Source organism: Aythya ferina, assembly GCF_964211825.1.
Source record: "Aythya ferina genome assembly, chromosome: 7".
Taxonomy (NCBI): Eukaryota; Metazoa; Chordata; class Aves; order Anseriformes; family Anatidae; genus Aythya; species Aythya ferina.
The window spans coordinates 18,238,263-18,253,604 of record NC_140302.1 but is presented as its reverse complement, the minus strand read 5'-3'; the positions used below and the strand labels follow the sequence as shown (position 1 = coordinate 18,253,604).

The 15,342-nt window shown below is 47.7% G+C and overlaps 1 long non-coding RNA gene across 3 annotated transcripts; it reads right to left on the bottom strand.

Moving 5' to 3' along the window:
* Positions 1-10,215: 10,215 nt before the first annotated feature.
* On the bottom strand, positions 10,216-14,282 carry LOC311439367. 3 transcript variants are annotated; one of them, XR_014694683.1, is made up of 4 exons: positions 14,175-14,282; positions 13,827-13,910; positions 12,258-12,336; positions 10,216-11,955 (listed from the first exon to the last, which is right to left on the bottom strand). It is a non-coding gene; the product is annotated as an uncharacterized lncRNA (long non-coding RNA). The 3 variants fall into 3 exon arrangements; XR_014694684.1 differs by lacking the exon at positions 10,216-11,955 and having other exon boundaries at positions 12,133-12,336; XR_014694685.1 differs by lacking the exon at positions 10,216-11,955 and having other exon boundaries at positions 12,133-12,336; positions 13,827-13,907; positions 14,175-14,267.
* Between the last annotated feature and the right edge of the window lie 1,060 nt (positions 14,283-15,342).

Genomic DNA, 15,342 nt, shown 5'->3' with positions numbered 1-15,342 from the left:
CTTGCCAGAGGGAGCTGGTGGGTGTGGGGAATATATTCCTCCCCTTGAAACGTGCTGTAAAAAATTCAGCCAAAACCAGCCCTGCAGAGGGGTTTGACAGGAACCACATGCATATTTGTCAGGGCAAAGGGAGGAGGTCCCACGTGAGAGCAAGCTAGCTGCCATCTGCTCCATCACCTACGTGTCTTCTCTGCATGCTTCAGCGCATGGCGGGGGACCCCAGACTGTCAGACACAACCTCGCCATTAGACTTTCTACAGAAGCAGCCTGTCACTTCAGCCTGCAATTCTTCTACAGTGTGTGCTTATTTCATGTGTCTCCGCAGGTGATGTCTCAGGGCTGCCACTGATGTCCAGGGAAACTATGCAGATTCAGCGCTTCTAATGCGGAAAAACAACAAGTGTCGCAAGGCGCAACAACATTTTTCCTTGTAAGCCTCCCCCGAATCTGCCTCCAGGTAATCTGTGTTCCCATCTCTCCAGGGCTGTCATGTCTGTGCCTCCACTTAAGGAACAGATTTCTCCAGATTATACATAAAGAACGTGAGCTTGTTTGAATCACTGTTGCAACAAAATGAGTTTGAGTAACACCAGAAGCATCCTCTGACTAACCACAGCCAGCAGCAGATGCTTAGAGGCCTAAGGAAGAACAGTCATATTACATCCAGACCCTTCTTTTTAATGACTACCAGTAGTCTCATCGTCTGTGATGATCACTCCTCCCATTTAAGTGCTGAAAGGCTTGAACCAGGTCACACAGTCTCACACATAAAAGTGGCTCCAGCCCTAGAGAGAGCCTGTAGCCCAAGAGGCAAAACCCCAAATTCTGATGCAGGCACAGAAGTGCCTCATGTTAAGCAGCCCAAGGCATTCATGGCAAAGCTGAGAACCCAACGCGGTATTTTGAGCCTGGCTCCTGGGTTATAGTCTCTAAACCATCTGTCTAAACAATGATGGGAATGATTGAACCAAAGAGACAAAGGCTGTGACAGGTGAAACATGCTTCCAGATTTCCTGGTGACGTTCCAGGCTCGATCACTGAAGTTTCACATGCACACCTGACCCTTGTGAGCACGGTGCTAACACATGCCTAGCTGAAACAGCACTCAGGCAAAACTTTCTGCTTCAGCAAGCGTGGTTCCTGTCATCTCTGATAGCTCCTTCAACCCCACCAAGCTGATATGAGCAACAGCATGATTTATTAAGACACGGAGCAGTGTTGTTCTGCTGTTTTTCCGCCACCACCGTCATCCCAGGTTAGGTCCTGGCTGTGAGTGCTTTCTCAGTTTGGGCAGCCAGTTCTGGCAGCCCAAGTGAGCTGCAATCAGCAAATATTTGCAATTATCAGCTGGCTTCAGGCAGACCACGAAGCACTTCACTTTTTTGCCCAGCACCCAACATGGAGAGCAAAAGAAGATCCCCAGCCTGTGGTACTTTCTGAGCCCACAAATGCCTGCAGCCACTGAATTCATTTAATGCCCGAGCAAAAGGAATCAAGCCAGGCATGATCAGAGATAAAGGGAAAAGTGAGCTAGCTCAGCTCTGCTTTAATGGTATTAGTCATGAGTTTTTACTCATTCAGAGTTCTCAAAGCTCACTTTCTTTTTTTTTCTTTTTTTTTTTTTTTTTTCCTCCTATCTCTTTTGTCTGTGTGAAACAGGTGATGTGAATTGTGCTGAGACAGTCCTGAACATTTTGCTTAGCTTTGACACTTCCACCTTTACTTCAGACTTTATGGAAAGCTTTACGCTTGGTGATACCCCACATGCTAAGGGGACTCCTTTCCAAATGCTCCCTATCAGTGCCAAATCCCAGTTTCAAACAGAAGCCTTGCTACTTCAGAAGAAAACACCTGTCTCTGCCTCACAGAATCACAGAATTTTCTAGGTTGGAAGAGACCTCAAGATCATCGAGTCCAACCTCTGACCTAACGCTAACAGTCCCCACTAAACCATTTCCCTAAGCTCTACATCTAAACGTCTTTTGAAGACTTCCAGGGATGGTGACTCCACCACTTCCCTGGGCAGCCTGTTCCAGTGCCTCACAACCCTTTCAGTGAAGAAGTTCTTCCTAACATCTAACCTAAAACTCCCCTGGCTCAACTTAAGCCCATTCCCCCTTGTCCTGTCACCAGGCACGTGGGAGAACAGGCCAACCCCCACCTCGCTACAGCCTCCCTTGAGGTACCTATAGAGAGCGATAAGGTCGCCCCTGAGCCTCCTTTTCTCCAGGCTGAACAAGCCCAGCTCCCTCAGCCGCTCCTCGTAGGACTTGTTCTCCAGACCCCTCACCAGCTTTGTCGCCCTTCTCTGCACCCGCTCAAGCACCTCAATGTCCTTCTTGTAGCGAGGGGCCCAAAACTGAACACAGTACTCGAGGTGCAGCCTCACCAGAGCTGAGTACAGGGGGACGATCACCTCCCTAGCCCTGCTGGTCACACCGTTCCTGATACAAGCCAGGATGCTGTTGGCCTTCTTGGCCACCTGAGCACACTGCTGGCTCATATTCAGCCGACTATCCACCATCACTCCCAGGTCCTTCTCTGCCTGGCAGCTCTCCAACCATTCCTCTCCCAGCCTGTAGCTCTGCTTGGGGTTATTGCGCCCCAGGTGCAGGACCCGGCACTTGGCCTTGTTGAACTTCATGCAGTTGACCTCAGCCCATCGGTGCAGCCTATCCAGATCCTCCTGCAGAGCTTTCCTACCCTCAAGCAGATCGACACACGCTTGAGGGTAGGAAAGCCTCCCCCTATACATCAGCAAGTGGGTATTTGATGGCCTGGCTGCCATGCCTCTAATGCTGCCAAACTCCTGCTGCCAGCAGCTGGGCACCCAAGCAGAGGGCACTTTGGCAGGGAGGCATTGAGAAAGCCCCAAGTATCACGTGGGAGTTCTCCAAGGCCATGCCACCAGAGTTACTAGAGAGAAGCCTCGCAATTAAATGCCATCAGTTTAGGAGCTAAATTAGTTACAGTGCAGATAGAGTGGACGAGGGAGCCTGTACCAAACAACACACCCACTCAAGTTAGACTCCAGGGACATCCACTCCCTCGCCCCAGAGAAGTGTCTGTGGTCCGGCCCTACATGCAACAAGGTGAACATACCAGCTCCTCCACCAGCAGCGCACAAGTTCCCACTTCCCCCTTGCCTCATTCGTTCTCATGAAGATCAAAGTGTTTTTTTTCCCCCCACCTGATGCATGAAACATGAACTAGTCCAGGGCGCAGGAAGCTTGGATGCTCCTTTGCACTCTGCCAGTGACCTACCGAGGAACCTTAGCCGTGTCCTCTCGTTCCTTCGTCACAGGAGGGATTAGTCCCCACCTCACAGAGCCTTGTGCAACACACCCTGCTGTAGTTTATGTGACATTGCTGCACGTGTTAAAGGAATAACTGGAACTGCCCTCCCTCACCAGAGGCTTTGGGGATCGGTTTTTTTGAAACATCCCAAGGCCTATTTGGTTATGCACTTTTGCCTAAGAACGTTTTGCAGGTGGAGATGGGAAGTCAACTCCGGATCAAAATGCTTTAAAAAATATAGATAATTAAGCAATACAAAGGTTTGCTATTGCTTTATTTGCTTAGTGAGGAAACAGCAAGGAAAATATAGCTATTGGAAACCTTTCAGCTAGGATATCTACTCTTCAGATATCAAAGGAGACAGTAGCTGTTCAGAGCTTGTAAGATTCCCTATGGACACTGTTTGAAGATCAAACATCTGTAAGTTTACCTCAGACAGGACAGTCTGTCAGCTACCACAGGGACATGGTCACACTAACAAAAGTGCCAGATTTTCTGTTTGTCTGCAAACAGCAGGGCCAGAGAGTTGCTGAATCCTTGGCTGACCACAGAAACCAAAGAACAGTAAACTTCACGGGCGATAAGACTGATACCAGGCAACAAGGAAGCCAGCTGATGGATGCACATCACACGCTCTGACACGGGAGGAGCGCAGGGGTTACCTAAGTGAAATGAACTGGCCAGGCACTGCCAGCACACAAACACTCCTAAGTCTGAAATCACCCAACCACGATAGGAGCTCAGGGACAGATCTCATCACAGAGTGGCCCTAGCCTCCAGCTCCTCAGATGACACTGCCTAAGCTCTGCCCTCCAACACAGTGTCTGCAAGGTCACCAGCTGAGAAGTGTCCTAGCCTGGGCAACAGGACCTTGCAGCTGAGCTGCTCTGGTGTAGGAAGAGCCTACAGATCCACCATTAGAATGCACAGAGACCTAAGAAACAAAGCTTCCCCAGACAGGGGAGGGGACACAGAAGCACTTCAGGCAGGGGCTATGTCCACAGAACCAATTCACAAGCTTTGAAACCCTAATGGCATCCCAGCAATAGGCAGAGACATGACATGTAGGAGATCAGATTACCACATCATCAGGAGAGATTTCTGAAGCCTTCATTGCATATAGGGCCAGAGAAACAAAGCCACTCTTTTCCCCAGGGACAGGATATTACCGACTTTCAGAAACACAAGCTGTAGACCCTCAGGATTGCTTCTGATTCCTAATCCCATACCCTAAAATCTTTTCCTCTCTCACCAGAGCATACCTAATCCCAGAAAACAGCTGGCAGCTAGGGAGAATTGCGAAAGATAACTCTCTCCTCAGAGAAATTATATTTTCTGTCCTGAGAGCAGACTGTGCTTTGTTATGCTCCCCTTCCCCTACATGGTACCAGTCAAAATAGGTAGTTTCCAAATACATCTTCTTCCCCTTTTATCTAGCAGCTGTCTTACAGGACTTAAACAGCTGCCTAACCCACAGACACAACTTCTGACGTTCAGTCTCTAGTTGTACACTAAGAGTTTTGCTGTAGCCTATCATCTCCCTAGCATGTCACATCAGCAACAGCCTATATGGTCTTATTCTCAACCCTCTTCCTCCCCCCTCCAGCCTTTTGAAGGTTCCTGTCCCAGCAGGCTCCTTTTATAGCAGAGCCCCGCTGTTCAGCTGTCCTCCATCCCCCAGCACCTCGATCCCCACACCTGGAAGGGGGAAGGAGGCACAGCTGAGGGTCTGCTTGCCTCCACGTAAGGGCTCAGTCTGCCTTTCCTCAGCAGAGAAGTTACAAACTGGTGCTCATTTCAGTATGAGCTATCCAAAAGGCATAGATGAGACCTAACAATGCCCCCTTCCCCCCCCCCCCCCCCCAATTATTAACATATCTGGGTGAACATAAGAGAATGAATCATCATTTTAGCCCTGAATAGAAGACATCCAGCCCTAGGTTTACATATGCTGAAGGTGATTTTAGAAGTCCTGCCAAAAACACCGTGAAGGGATCAGTTTTTATAGAGCAGGGACACTGTTGTTATTGTTATTGTTGTTATTATTATTATTATTATTATTATTATTATTATTATTATTATTCCTCCTGGAAATCAGGATTAGAGAGGTTTTTTGATTATTGTTTTTTCCTTAGGAGTTCTGCTCTTGGAAGCTCACTTGCGGTCACTAATACCTTGAAAATTTTGGCTTTTTTCCCCTAAAGATAACCCAGCAGAGGGGAAGGGGGAACAGCTCCAAGCTCCACTCCACTTCAAACAGTTCACTATTTAGCTGTTATTACAAATGGCATATTTGAGGCTACCTTCTCCCCATTATTACAGGGTTTACCACATTTTTAGTGTGTGCCTTGACTCAGCTTGGATGAAGCCTCAGCAACGTCTGGTGGTGGTCTAGACCAGAAGCAGCACACGGAGGACACTCTGGGGCTGATGTCACGAGGGGACATGGCAGTGGGGACGGTTCCTGTTTTGTTGGGACATTGAGGGAGCTTTCTTGCGACATGTAGGGTGCTTACTCCTTCAGTGCATGGGGAAGACAGTGGGCTTGGTAGGACTCCTCAGAGCTCTCCCCTTCTACATCATCAGTGCAACTGCTCAGGGTCAGTATGTCCAGAAATGATTGCAAACTGCTCTTCCTTTGGCCAGACATTTGATAGAGTGCCACAATATATATTTATTAAGGGAGTGGAGAAATCCTAACTGGATAAAAATAGCAGGGCCTGGATTAGAAACTAACTGGCAGATGAGGAACAGAGCTTCACTGTTGCTTCAGGATGCCTGCTGTTGCCAGAAAGATTCTGTGCAGTGTTGATGTGGGTTTGCTAAACTGGGGCAGAGAGACACAGAAGACACAAAGTGGCCTGAAGAAGCACAGTGAGAAACACCAGGTCTTCTAGATGACTGGCTGGTGTCTTCATCAAGAAAAGGAATACACAAATTAAATTGGTTTTCTCTGGTAGAGACTCTACACTCCAGGCAGCCCAGCAAAGCTGGACAACATCCCATTGGAGGTGAGGTGCACAGTGGGGTTCACTCTTCTGCAGTGCTAGAGGGGAAGCTTGCTCTCTTAATAACAGGAGAGCAGCACTAATGCTCCTCACATTACTCATAGAAAAATGACAAATGTCCCTGTTTAAAAAGTCCTTTGCCAGGCTTCTTTTACTCAAAAGGGAGTTTCTCTTATGAACTGACGCCTCCTACTTCCAGTGATGTTTCTAATGAACAATGAAAAATAGGGAAGGGACTGGAGTTCCCTATCTGCACAAACCTTTTTTCTTTCCTTTTTTTTTTTTTTTTTTTTTAATTGTATTTTATCAGATGGATCAACCAGTATCCCTTGTAGCCATGTGTAATGGAGGTACTAGCTCACCCTCCGGTGCCAGTGTGCCCCACTCTCTGAGGAGGTGCTCTCTGCAGAGAACCACCACAACTGCTAAAAAATCATCCTTTGGGATCCAAGCCCGGGAGCTGACTCCTTCTTCCCACACAGAAGAAATCTTGCAGCAGGCAGCGGAGATGGCACACACATCACGTCTGAGGTACAGTGCTGCCACTCGGAGGGCAGTCACCTCCGCCTACAGCCCAGGTGTCACACCTCCAGTCACACCAAACTCAGAAAGGGGTTTTACACACACTGACATGCACACGTGCACACGCACACACACAGTTTCCTCCATCATTTCTTATCACACATGATCTAGAGGCAATAATGCCAAGGGAGTGTTCAGGTAAATTAATTTATATGAAGACTTTGATGCTTATTATTAAGATAATGAGTGAAAGCTGCAATCAAGATAAAGGTCCCTATTTTGCCAGGTGCTCTACAAACCCTCACTGGAAGATACTCACTGTCTCCAAAAGCTTATAGTTTAAGTAGACACTTTGGCTGTGGAGGAAGACTGGGGCATGTGAAAGGGAATAATTTATCCATGGTCAAAGTCTGAGCTGGAATTAGAAGACCCTGTTTCCTGAGCAGGATGTGCTCTCTCCCCTGAGCATCACCACCTACCAATCACTGATGCAGTCTGTAAATAGGCATTAAAAAAAAAAAAAAAAAAAAAAAAAAAAAAGCCTCACAGAAACCAGCCACACTTAATTCCTGAAGACATTTTGTTCTTTCTCTGCTTACAGAACCCAGGCGGGTAGGGCTGTTCCAGCAGCTGCATGCAAGGCTTCGGACGTAGCAAGAGCAGACAGACTCTGGCTGTAAGAATGACTCCTGTCATGTGCAATCATCTATCAGCACGCCCTGTGGTGCTAAAAAAAGAGCCCTTCACAGAGCGCACAGTGTGCACTGTCGGCTGAAATAAGAGCTGAGACAGCATCGCCATCCCCGTGTAGCAGAGGGAACTGCAGGGACCGCACGCCCCGAGCTCGTGCTTTCACTGCCACCAAGGGTTATGTATTTTTTACTCTTCGCTCACCCTGATGACACGAGATCTGAATCATTTTGCCATATTTCTGAAAGCTGAGCAGAGGAAGGGTGGGATTCTTCTTCTGAACAACTGCTATGAAGGCTGGCAGAAACTGGGAGTTAGCACGGCTTTTGTGGTGGTAACAGGTAATGACAAAGTTACATAAAATACCTAATTCCAGAAAATACCACCTGGTGATGGATTAATGTGGTAGCAGTTGTTTTTTGTTTGTTTGTTTGTTTTTTTGCCTTCTCTCTATTGGTGTGACATGGATGGTGTAATGAGTGCTCTGTCCTGTAAACACAGGGCTCATTCCTACTTTGCATGTATTACTGTAAAACCGGTGCGACATCACTGTTGATTTGCGCTCTGAGACCAGATTCAGGTCACCAAATAAACTCTGGTGCTTGGGAAAAGCTCACTTCATATAGGGTCCTCTTTTGCGCCCAGTAGGGTGCCATCCCAGTTCACCAAGGTCTCAGCCCCAGGCAGCCCCTGACCAGAAGTCTCCCATTTCACAGGATGGCCTTGCATCCACCTCAGTAGGGTTCCCTGTCTCAGCACTGACATGGTGTAGGGAGCAACCTCACTCCCCTTCCTCTCCCAGGTAGCAGGCTCCGCTCTGCTGTTTTGAGCTCAGATGCATCATACGATACATCACCTCACTGCCCGACTCTGGGCAAGTTGTTACCTGTGCCATGCTGCACTTGCCAGCCTCCACTCAACAGCTGATGTTTCATAAGTGTACTGGGAGGCTGTATTGGACCATGTCTTTGGATGCTGCTGTGATGGAGGTCAGACACGAATGACTTTGTAAAACAGGGGTACAAGCAAGCTTGACTGCTATCAGTTGTGACAAATGAATGTAGCATGGCCAGAACAGTTTGTTGTCACGTACTGACACCCCTCAGCAGCACCTGACCGGAATGAATCCCTCTTTCCTAAGTGGGCTTCAACATTCACACTCAGCAAAGGGTTATTGTTTCTTGCCACATTTCTCTTTCCTTCAGTCTCTGGACATCTTCTTTTTAGGGCTTCAAGGAAAATCTGTTCATCTTCATCAGGCCTTAGCCCATGCTCTTAGCCGCATCCCTTTAGACAGGAAGAGAAATACCTCCTTCAGAAAGCATTATGCTTCAACAACACTCCTCTCTCTGGCAGCCTTCATCAGTGGGGAAAACAGGTTGACAGTATGAAAGCCAAGGGTCTTATTCTCAACAGGCAAACAAAAGTGCTGCTTTGCTATTTATGTAGCAGCCTGTTTTTTGGGACATTTAGAACAGAGGTCAAGGTTGTCCAACAACAGTGTCCACAACATTTTTCTAACAACCATCAAAAAAAGTGCCTCGTACTTAGGATTTTGACAGGATCTGGATTCTGTCTTTGTCAGCAATGGTATTTGCAAAGGATTTGTAATACATGGTGCCAGTTTACCCTGCATGTCTTGAAGCTGTTTCTTCATCCCAGCTGTCTGATTCAGCCTCCAAACTCCTGATCATCACCTTTTATTGGGGCTGACTGACTATTTTGGCAGAAGAGATGATCCTGGTCGGTACAAATGGACACTGACGCTAGAGCTAGAACCTGAGCCCTAGATTTTATTAGGAAAGGATTCAGCTTTCCTTACAGCTCAGAGAGTCACAACACCCCATAGGCTGGTCTGATGCTCATTGCTGAAGTGCAGCCACTCCCAAGGTGGAAATGAGCAACACAATGAAAGCCAAGAGAAGATTTTGGCCAAAGACAGAGCAAGAAAGATCCATTATTTTAATGCATGAACACAGAATGCATGAGATCTCTCGTGCAAACAGCCAGGACCCCTACTCAACAAGTTTGGGGCAACTCAGAGAGGTCTGTATGCCTTCTCAGCCTTCCCGCCTCCTATAATCTATCGTGAGCTTTTTGACATTTGATGCTCATCAGAAAGCCTCATTGCCTGCAGCTCAGGACTCTCAGCTTGCCTTTCATTTGCAAGAACAGCATGTTCCCAGCCCTGCCGATTCCAGAGGAAACAAGCCCCAAGAGTACCTTAAAGGCTTGGACACAAATAGCTCTCACTGTGTATTATTCTCAAGCCAGTCTCATGATTTTGCAGGCCTGACTCATCGCGGGTAAATGCTGAGGGTTAGTCATGTTAGTCATCTGTAGGCAAAGAGAAAAAGACCTCACTGGGCTTGTGCCAGCACAGTATTTACTACTGTTTTAGGGCAAATAGCTGAGCCAGGACTGCGGGCCCCTGACCTAGGGGGTCTTCCTAGGGTCTATCAGGGGGCACGAGTGTGAAAATGTGGTTCCTGATCTCATGTACAGAGCATCCATCTCCCTCTTGAGGGTCAGTGAGCACCCGGCTCTTCCCGAGGTGTCCATAGAGGACTCGGCAGCAGCCACTGCGCTGCCCAGGGATGAGTGCCATGAGACACGTGTGGTGGCCACAGAGAGCACGTGTCAGGCTGCTGCTAGCCCTCCGCACGTGTCTCTGCTCCTCTGCTGTGAGGTCTCTCAGTTTTTCATGGGTTTTACCCCTGCTGGGGGCTCCAGGTGCTGTGGCCTGGAGGAGAGGGGAGGTTTTTTATGCCAGGATCCCCTGCAAAGCCTGGACACGGTGCAGTGCAGTGAGGTGGGAGCACCATCTGCCGGCTGCCGAGCAGAGGCCTGCAGCCATCCGGGGCGACACATGCCTCTGCATGCTCATTAGGCCGCATGGCAAATTAGTGAAGGAAAAGATCACAGGATCATGTAAAACCCGCAGATAAAGCTCCTCCTGCCCGTGTTACAAAAGGGACTCCAAGCCAATCAGTCTCGGCACCAGAGACAAGCAAAATCGCTCCAGCACAGGCTGGCCAGCTGTAAGCCGGCCGGGGCTATTTGCAGCTCCTGCCGAGCTCGCTGATGGGTTCAGCTAAAAAAGATCAAAGCATGCCACGGGGCAGATTTCTTAATGAAAGGGCTTGATTTTGCTCAGTTAGAAATGGGGTTTTGTTTCCAAATATTGCTTATAGTAATAATATTGAGGGGAGCACAGGGAGTCTGGAGAGGAAACAAAACGCATGCCTGTGGTGCAAGAGGAACCTATTTCAGCAGCTCCCATGCAGAGTTTTCTCGGGTTCCTCAGGCCTGTCAAAGACACCCATTAGCCATTATTTACACTGCTCTGCTGGGCCACCTTCCTGCTTTGCCTGCTTCATCCTCTTGTCCACTCCGGACCTCTTGAATCCAAAGACCTTTCCCCTCCAGCTACTAGCCCTAAGGCCACTACAGCAGGGTATCTTTGACTCCCCGTGACTCAGTCTGTGGTGGCCCACACAAGCCTCTGAAAGATGGTGGCTGTGTCCAGGCAAGCAGCAGCACGTGTGCTCCTGGTCCCACAGGGAGAGCCCAAATTTCTTTTGAGGTGTATGGGGACAGGAGCAAGGTGCGGCTGGCAGGCAGCTGGGGCATGGTGCTCGAGCTGGGAGCTGGCATGGTCCCTCTCATGTCCAGGGTGATCTTGTCTCCTGCCAGCTAGTAAGGAATGTGCTTTTACTCACTCAGTCCTGCTCTTCCTAATTACACCTTCATGGAGTGCTGCACATAATTCCCCTCCCACCCTGACTGTCCTGCTTCTCCAAGCTGATGCTGCTGGTCCTTCGATGGGACAGCATCCTCTCTTCCCCCCTCAAATGCACACACAGAGTTTCCTGTGATTCTCAAGAGGTGGTTCATCCACACGTACACACCCCTCAGCACTTCTGTCCCTTTTGGTGCCCACTCAGAGCATGCTGGCAACAGATGCTCTGCACCTGCACTCGCTTTCTGGACTCTCAAAAGAGTGGGGTAAAAGTGTGAGCCCATGCAAGTTACTGCCACAGCAAGTGAAGACCATTCACAGGAAATACCCTCTACTGTTATAGTATGGGATAGTGGAATCATGGTAGCACAGGCTGATGAACTGGAGCTTTTGAAGGGCTCTGAGCTCCCTTGCTCCTGGGCACAGCCACCTTCTAAGTGTGATGGCTAAGGAGGACTTCTCCCTGGAAACCTTTGCAGTTCCCCTGAGCCAGGCTGACTTGAACACCAGACCAGGTAGATGAAGTCTGGAGCCAAGCCTGAGGCCCAGGAGACCAGATCTGTTCCTAAAGTTCTTCCTGGCCACAACATCAGCTTTGCATTCTGCACAAGGCAAAAGCATGCTAGTTGTCTTGCTGAGGCTCTTCAAGAGATGCAGATGGAAAATGCTTTGTGATGTCAGAAGGAAAAGGTTTTTCTGAAACAAAAATGAGGGGGGAAAAGCTGTTAGCCTAGAAATTGCCCCTTTTCTCTGGGACACTGTTGAGTCTTACTGATCAGCTTCAGATGTGGCTTTGGGTCTCCTCCCAGTCCCCAGCCTAGTCACTGCAATAGTGCCCCTTGAACTGTCCCTGCATGAACCAAAGGGAGAACCTGCAAAAATGAGGCCAGATTTAATATTGGTAAAGCACAAGCAGACCTCATGGGAGCCTCCTCAGTGTGCGTCAACCATGCAGGGAACAGCGATAGAGAGCATGAAGGTTACAAAGTCAAGCTTACAGTGAAGAGGTCATGCAGCCATTTGCGTGTTCAGGTGTGTCAATACCATCTGTAGTGGCACAATCTTAGGTTGATATGGCTAAAAAAAAAAATAAAAAATAAAAATAACAGGCTTCTGGGCACACCAGCACCTTTTCTGCCTTTCCAAAGCCAAAATGGTAAGAACAAACAAACAAAAAATATGTATTAGCTTCTTGCATTGTGCATCCAACCCTTCTAATAAAAGGTATTAAATTTCCCCAGCTTTGTTTCTGGAATCACTTGACCACAGGAGCAGAATAGCACAGGGCAAGTTCAGCAGTGGATTGCAAGTAATATGTACACTTTTGGGGGCCTTTGTGGATGCTTTGACAAGCACAAGATACTGCTGAAGACGGATTTAAGCTGGTGCAAAAGACAAAGTTGCACTCAGTTCAGTCAAAGTCTGCTTACTGCTCTGGGAAAGCAGACCTTCCTGGGACTTCTAGCTCTTTCAGGAGTGAATTCTCTTCACTCCCTAGGCATGATCAATTTATTTATTTTGATATCTTTCATGTATCTTTTATAATAGATATTTTTTATTCCTGATCTTTTTAATGGTTATTTTATTAAAAACAAACAAACAACAAAAAAAAACCTGTCCTTTTGGGAACTTTGCATTGATGCCAAGAAAATTTTGAGATATCTGTGAGCCAGTCTTGGAATTTTTATCCCCACTTCTTAACCTCATTTTCACTTCTATCAGTTGTGTTGTTATCAGGGTGAAAAGCAGCAAGAGTGTTAGTGTCTTTATTTTTTAGGTTTTCTGTGATTACTTTTACAAGCTCTTTAAAGACAGTTGAGATTTTCTCTGTACTCTGGAAAATAAAACATCTTATATTTGTGTTTTGTTTATGTTTTTGTTTGTTTTTAAACAAAACTGTAAGCAAACCACAGGTGGTGGTAGCTCCTTTATCTCCTGTTGTCCTCAAAGCCTGCCTGCCTTTCTGAAAGATGAGCAAATACTCAAACACACATTACAGAACTCCATGCAAAGGTCAGATGGGATTTGAGTTAGACAATGGGTCAGATGGGATAATATACCAGTCTCTCTGGCTATAAAATGTATCTTAATGCTTTGTGGACCCATTTTAGAAAAATTACAGAGGCTTGGTTAGTAACAATAACAAAATTTGGTGAACATTATAAAACAATTTTGCATCCCATTTCTTTAGAGACTACCTCAAAAATTCTATTATACAGCCTTTGAGAACAGTAATTAAGTGCTTTAAAAATGTTTGGGACTTTTTTTTTTTTTTCCTCAGGCATTGCCTCCAGCCTATTTGGATTGAAGAACATGCTTGTTTACGGGAAAGTTACTATTGCATCTGATGGAAAATAGAAATTGACTGGGAAGGCTGCTGGCTCCAAAGCACCCTGGTGCTCTCAGTGTTTGTGTGAGCTTGGGGGAAAGCCTGCCTGCCTCTTGTGAAATCAGATATTAAAAACATAAATTCCCCATTTTTATTTTGTATCTGCCTACAATTATTTTTTCCTCCTTTCTGCAATCCCCTTACTTAATTTGTCATGGAGTAAATAAAAATAACTCACCCCAGCAGAGCTGGTGTACATCCTTCCTTTCCAGTTGGTCAAGATGTGACTGAAGTTTTGCCCAGTTTCAAAATGCTGTTGCTGCTGGACCCATGGAATGAGAAAACCGTGGTTCAAGTGTACAGAAACAAGCCTTTGGACACTTGCAAGAAGCAGCTGAAAATTCTTCCTGCTATTGCAAACACTTGCCAAATGCAGAGCATATTTTGAAAGCTCCTAGTGGCTGTGCTATTTCTTTCTCCACTGGCTTACCCTGAAGGAGCAGACCCATTCAGAATCATGATTATGTCACTAAAACCATTAAATTTTGTTCAACATGGAAAAAATAATTGGGCTTATTCCCCTTACCTTTCAGTTTCTGGAGGTTTAGCCTCTACTATATATCTTTTCAAGCTCTTAGCATATATAACACCTTATTTTTTAAAATTCTTGTGGCTCTAGGAGTTGGGCTTTAATTTGTGCAAATACCACCAGCCTGGCTGTACTAGGATGCACCTGGGAGGCACAGCTGGCCCTGGGGTAAGCTGAGGATGGCTGCATTTTCCTTTCACCTGGGTGCTTGCAAACAGCCAGCCCCCTCCTGCCCCCTCCACGAAAGCACTGAGGGCAAAGGTAGTGTTTTGCCTGCACATGATGCCCTGTGCCCAGCTGGACCTGCCAAAGGGCATCTGAGAGCAAGTCCCTGCTGGCTGTGTGGATGGAGCCACCAGCCGTGGGTATTCCTCCATTTTGGGAGCCTAGCCACATCCTTGCCCTGGGCTGGTCCTTGAGTGAAATGAGTTTGATGGGTCTCATTGTTTGGCTGATCACAGCACAAAAATCAGCTGTGCAGCATGGAGAATGTCTGAAAGATATCTGGGGTGGCTGCATGGCAGCTTTGGTAGTTTTATCACAGGCACAGAGAAGGGAAGGCAGTGAGATGCTGGGCTGGCTGGCTGGCTGGTGTCCTGGATAGAAAATGACCTTCCCTATGGACCCCATAGGGCAGGGAGATGTGACCGTGAGCTGGTGCAGAGGATGTTCCTAGGGCTTTGAGGCCCATCCTGTTGGCTTGGGGCTGGTTGGAGTGGCTGTGGTGTGACACCAACGTGTCCCCTGTGGCCAGGAGGGATGGGCTGGGTGCCCTTGGCTTGAGATAACAGCTCACTGAGTGACTACCAACTCTCCCAAACCCAAGATCCCTTTGCATGCACTTCACAGAACACCCTGAATGCAGAAATTGAGGGCGAGAGGGAAGGTTTAGCCAGAGGCCTTCTTCCAGGGCGGAGATGGCATACTGCAAACAGGAGGTGGGAAGAAAGGGCAGGTGTCCATGATGAGGGAGGAGTAGATGGAGTCCTAAACTGGCCCTGATCCCCCTTACGTTTCTGGGGGAGACTGAGGCAGGGAGAATACTTGCATATTGCTGTCCCCATCCTTCTCCTTGACACCTCCAAAGATGAGGCACAGGTGGGCCATCCCCAAGCCCCCAGGCCAGAGCACCCAGCGGCTGGCGGTGCCTCCGTGGCAGAAGGAG